Genomic DNA, 6209 nt, shown 5'->3' with positions numbered 1-6209 from the left:
TCCATCTAGATAATAGTTGCATGCTAGGACGACGAGTCAGCTCTATACCTTTATGAGGATGGAAGCATATGGTATGGGCAGAGGTTATGGGTACCTAGTGACCCTCAGATCAGGGAAGAAGTGCTTGGTGATGCACATAAGAGCAAGTTTACCATACACCTTGGTAGTACTAAAATGTTTAAATACTTGCAAAGGAGTTACTGGTAGAGCGGAATGAAGCGAGGCATAGCAAAATATGTTTCAAAATACTTAACTTGCCAGCAGGTGAAGATAGAACATCAGAGGCCTAGAGGATTACTGTAGCAGATTGAGATTCCGTAGTGGAAACAGGAAGGAATCACAATGGATTCTATGGTCGGCTTACATAAGACTTGCAAAGCTAATGATGCCATATGGATGATTGTCGATAGGCTTACTAAATCGGCATATTTTTTGCTAATCAGATTCAGTCGATCATCGAAAAATTGATCTTTGGAAAGTCTAATGGATTTATCCATCAAGGATATCATGTGACTACATGGAGTACCTCTATCAATCATCTTTGATCAAGATCCACGTTTTACATTGAAGTTTTGGGGACAATTATAGAAGGATTTGGGGACTCAATTGAAGTTTAGTATGACCTTTCATCCTCAAACAGATGGTCAGTCTGAGAGGACGATTCAGACTCTAAAGGATATGCTTAGAACATGTATATTGGATTGGAAGGATGAGTGGGGTAAGCATGTTGTGTTGACAAAGTTTGCCTACAATAATAGCTACCATATGAGTATTGGCATGGCACCCTATGAGGCCATGTATGGACGTCTGTGCAGATCACCCGTATATTGGGATGAGGTTGGTGCACGGACTTTAGATACAGTAGTAGTGATAGAGCACTACACTGAGCAGGTGTGCAGGATTCAAGATAGACTACGGATGACTTAGAGTAGACAAAAGAGTTAGGACCGACGACATCGAGAGCTCACATTCGAGGTTGGAGATTTCATTTTTTTGCGAATTTCTCCTACAAAGAGTGTGTTTAAATTTGGCAAGAAAGGAAAACTCAGTCCTAGACTCATAGGACCATTCAAGGTTCTGGAAAAAGTAGGTGCAATGACATATAGAGTGGAGTTACCACCCTAGTATATGAAAATCCATGACGTGTTTCATGTGTCAATGTTAAGAAAGTATGTACCTGACCTATCACACGTGATTCAATATGAAGATATTGAGGGGCGAGAAGATTTGACCATGAAGTAGCACCTAGTTGAGATCATAGACCGTAAGAAAAAAGTATAGAGGTCAAAGACCGTTCCCTTGGTGAAGGTGCATTGGCAACACCACAGAATTGAGGAGTGTACATGGGAGCCTGAGACCAGCATGAAGGATAAATACCCTTACCTATTCGAGTAAGTAGTAAATTTTGCGGATGAAATTTCTTTAAGGGAGGTAGAATATAACGCTTCGATGTTGATTTAGTTTAACTTTTAAATTCAAGCAAAATTTAAGTTAAATTAAGGTTAAAATCAGGATAAATTCAGGCAAATTTCAAGAGTTTAAGTTAAACTAGGACTCTAGTTAGATCTGTTTTGAGCTGTAGATCTCGTAGGAGATCAATTTTGGTTGGTTCAGAAAATGCAATTTTTAAAATTGACCACCATCTATTTTGGGTTTTTCAACTTGGATTGGATTCATAATTTCATTTTTCAAAATTGACCAGGATATGTTTTGGACTCAAAGTGGATTTCATATGAGACATAGGGGGTCACGCTCAGCCCAATGGGGTGCCTTGTGCTGATATGGTGGCCCACAGGGGTCCAGGGGTGACTCAGGGTTTTTATGGATCTTGGATGAGTCATATTCAGATCCAAGCCTAAGTTTTGGATCCAATGTTGATTTGGATTTTATAAATAGATATAGATCTTTAATTTAAGTATTGAATTTGAATTTTTATTTGGTTCCTGGATCTAACCTAACTGGTATTGGATATAGATTAAGGTTTTTGGATCCAAATTATTTGGACTTGGACTCAAGTGAGACGCCACCTAGGTGGGACTCACTTCATGTTCTAGAGACCTCATTAGGAGGTTCTCTAAATCTTGAGAGGGTGGGATGCCCCCCCCCCCCCCCCAGTGGACCTCATAGTTAGTTATTTGGTTAATGTTTTATTTTAGAAGGACTCTTAAGAGACCTTAGGTATTTGTTGGGAGTTAGATGTCTCATAGGAGAACCTTTTAGGTGGGACGTTCCACCTACTGGGGCCCACCTAGGGGTTGTAAGAGATAGAGTTCTATCTCTAGGAGGACTTAGGAGATCCAGTAGGAGGGGACGCCCCCTCCCCTCCCCTCCCCCCCCCCCCCCCCCCGCTATTGTGGCTATTTAAGCCCTCTCTCCCAATTCCACTACACCTCTTGCATCTTCTTCTTCTTCTTTCTTTCTTTTTATTCGAGCTTTTCCAGTAGCCATTGAAGCTACTCCAAGGATTGAAGATGGGAGACGAAGGTCATACTTTATTTGAGAACTTGGTTAAGGTAGGTACAACAATCGCGTAGACATAGATCTATCCAAACACATGAGATATATGCAGGATAAATTTTCAAATATGAACCATTAGGGATCAGACCTAGTAACACCTTTCTAATACTAGTTTTCAATTTAGAAAACTCATTTTGGTGGAGCCATGTCACCACGGAATCAAAGAGAAAATTGGTTTTCAAAATAGGACTAGTTTTGGCTTCTAATATGAAAAACGGTTTGGAAAGGATTATTTTTCTTGTTATTTGTTAGATCTTGTTTGTTTTCAACATGATTAGATATTAATATTAGATTATATTGATGAAATACAAGTTCTAAAAATTTGATATATGCTTAAATCAATGTTCTTGTATACAAAATCATTTTTGAAGAAGTGTTTGGCAAAAAATATTTTAGGGTTTTGATGTTTTATCATAAAGAAAGGTTAATCTGGGCATGCATGATAGTTTAGTTCATATTTAGTATGATTAATCAGCATGTTATTACATAAATAAACCATGATTTGATGTTGTTTAAGGTTTCATGTGATTCTTAAATAGATAAAATTTTATTTGAGATATTTTATAAAGGTAATATGATTCTTGGACGATGGGTGTTAATGTTTTAATAAAGTTTAGCACAAATATTTTTAAAGATGTATTGTATGATGTTGTAAATATGTTTGAGTAGTAAAAATCGTGATTGAATGAATTTTAACATGATTCTTAATCTTGCTTAATGGATATTTCATGAGTTTGAAATCTTGGATATTCTGTCTTCATTTTTAATCCGACCAGTTTTAGAAAAAAATTGATATCTTTTAGAAAACAAAGTTAATAAATAAAAAGAAAGATACTGGAGTGTTTTACATATCCGGGGCTTAAATTTAAAATCATGTTTGTTTTGTTTAAGTTAGTTTTGAGGTTGAAACGTTTGTTGCTACAGAGCATAGGTTTTCTACTTTGTCAGCAGGACTGTTCTGACAAGAGATTTGAAAGTTCTAAAAATCTAAGCCAAACTGATCAAAATAAATTATGAAAAATTTGGGTGAAAGCTAGCATGTATAAGAATATTTTATAAAAAGGATTTTATCAAAAGATTTCTGAGTAAATCTCGAAAAATTTCCCAATCCATGATGAATTTTTGCAGATGACTGGATCTGTCTTATATTTTTCCTGAACAGGGTTCAGTCTTAGAATTTTTATAATTTTATTATAACTGTTTTTTGCAGTTCTTTTTCTTGGACTGTGTTTCTAAAATGTTGGGGCAGTCCCAGTGAAATTTTGAGAGCAAAATCAGGTTCCTATGATTTTTTATGGGTTTTCCAATTGGGTTAACAAGGATCTAAATTGTACAGTATGGCATGTGTTGGTGCATAGTTGTTTTCTACTTTGGGCAACATGATTATTGATGCTTAAATTGAAATTTTGGTCTGATAAACATGTTAAATGAATGCATTCCATAATAATTCTTGATTGATAACCATTCATATTGTAAAACCCATGAATTTTTTATATTTTATAATAAATAAAGGCAAATCTTAAAATATTATTTGAAATTAAAATGAGAATTAAATTATAATTCGAGCTTTAATTTGGATTTAGAATAAATTTCAAATTTATAAATTTATTCTAAATTAGGATTTTTTATTTTTAATCAGATTTAATCTAGATTTAGGTTAAATTCAATTGAAATTTTAATTAAAGTTTTATTTGGTCAGGATTCGTATTGAGTGTGCATTTGAAATTGGAGTTTTATCGAATTTGGATTTCAAGTTGGGAATTTGAATTCAAATAAGATTTGATTTAATTCAGATTTTATAAATATATGTCAAATATTATAATTGGATTTGGGTTTGATTCAAATCTAAATTAAGACTTAATTGAATGTCAATTCAAAATTTAAATTATACAATAAATTTGAATCTTTGTTGAAATTAAATTTAGAATTTGAATTTGAATTTTAATATAATAATTATGATATTTTGGTAATTAATAAATGCTAAAAAATAAATTTATATTTAAATAAGGTAAAAAATTAGGAATTTAATTAATGTTAACTTGGGAGTTAATTTATATGTTAAAAAGAATCAAAACTTAGTTAAGGTTTAGAAGTAAATTTAAATTCAAGGTTAAATTGGAATTTAATTATAATTGGAATATAATACGAGCAAATTTTTATTAAGAATTTAATATGAATGAATTCTGGTAATTGAATTTGGATTTAAAATATGAGTTTGAAATTGGATCCAATCAAACGTAAATTTGGATTTGAAAGGGTTGTGGATTCTGATTTAGATCCATTGTTAAATTTGATATGGTACCTTGGATTGGATTTCAATTAAAATTGAATTAGAAATCTATTTAGTGAAAAGTAGGCTCATGGTGTAGAATGTCTCCTACCTTGCCATATTTGAAATTTAATAAACTTAACATAGATAAAAAATAAAAAAAAGAAAGAAAGAAGAATTAAAAAAAAGGAAATTGTAGAGACCAATGACGATCATCTTGTTTACCAAATTAGGAAGAGATTATTGAGTCCAAGTCAAGCAAGAAAATGACTCTATCAAAAGAAGCTAATAAAGGATTTTTAAAAGAGAAGGTAATGTAACACGTCCAAGGAGAGTTTCCAATTATTGTTAAATGTGAAAATAGTAAGGAGAGATGATAAATGAATTTACTTGCTAAGAAAGGGCATGTATTCAAAGCATATAATTTCTTTTAAGATAACATAGATATATATATAACCTCTCATCTATCTTATATGATTCAAAGGAGAGAGAGTTCTACCCGTGGACTTAGGTTCTTCATGATCTGAACCACGTAAATATTGCTTATCCTTTATCACGTGAGAAGAGAACTCCATTGGTGGTGGAGGTGTTGTGGTAGAAGGACCTACGAATGAACCATCCAGCCACCCCGATCCTCGTACCCCGCATCAGTCGAATCCTGACATCCATCTGGATTTTTCTAAGGTAAGGTGTTCTAATACGATGCATACAAACTAGAACTTGTATAATTGAGCGTACTTTGTTTCGCGGTATTGATCCACATGTGGATCATTGCTGGTCAAAATATGGACAAACCGAGATAAGTCCCTACCAGGTTTTCAAAAAAAATATGTGTAATGCTTGAATCCATGAGTCTGATCTGCCTGTACCCAAATACAAAAAGGGGTCTGATCAGTCCCCATTGGGAGGTCTGATTGTTTTAGTTAAACATGGTTTAAGTATAAAAAAAAAGGGGTATAATTTACACAAACGTTAAGGGCTGGAAATTGTTGTCAATGTTTATTTAAGATTTTTGAGAAAGGTTCTGTGTAACACCCCAATTTTTATAACCTGAAAATTGGTGATTTTTTTTTTTAAATACTTTTAAATATTTTAACAAATAACAGTAGAAAAACTCATCAGGGCCTAAAAGTTGGCGTGCTACTTCCCGTATTCATGCATAACCATACGATTGTGAAAATTTAAAAGAAATGAGTTTCAACATGCATAAAATAAATCAATGTTCACAACCATTCATAATTAATTATATTTGTCTTTTAAAATAAAAATTAATTAAATAATTAGAGTCCAAAATCTTTGAAGATATAGAAAAGGTAGGCTCGGTCCCCATCGCAACCACCCACCTTCACATGCAAGCATCTACTCGCTGCCTGAAAAATATTAAGTCATATAGGGTCAGACATAACATGTCTCAATAGGGTGA

This window comes from Nuphar pumila, chromosome 8 (assembly GCF_984573655.1).
Source record: "Nuphar pumila chromosome 8, dmNupPumi1.hap1.1, whole genome shotgun sequence".
NCBI lineage: Eukaryota > Viridiplantae > Streptophyta > Magnoliopsida > Nymphaeales > Nymphaeaceae > Nuphar > Nuphar pumila.
The sequence above is the reverse complement of the archived record's forward strand: the minus strand, read 5'-3'. Positions refer to the sequence as shown.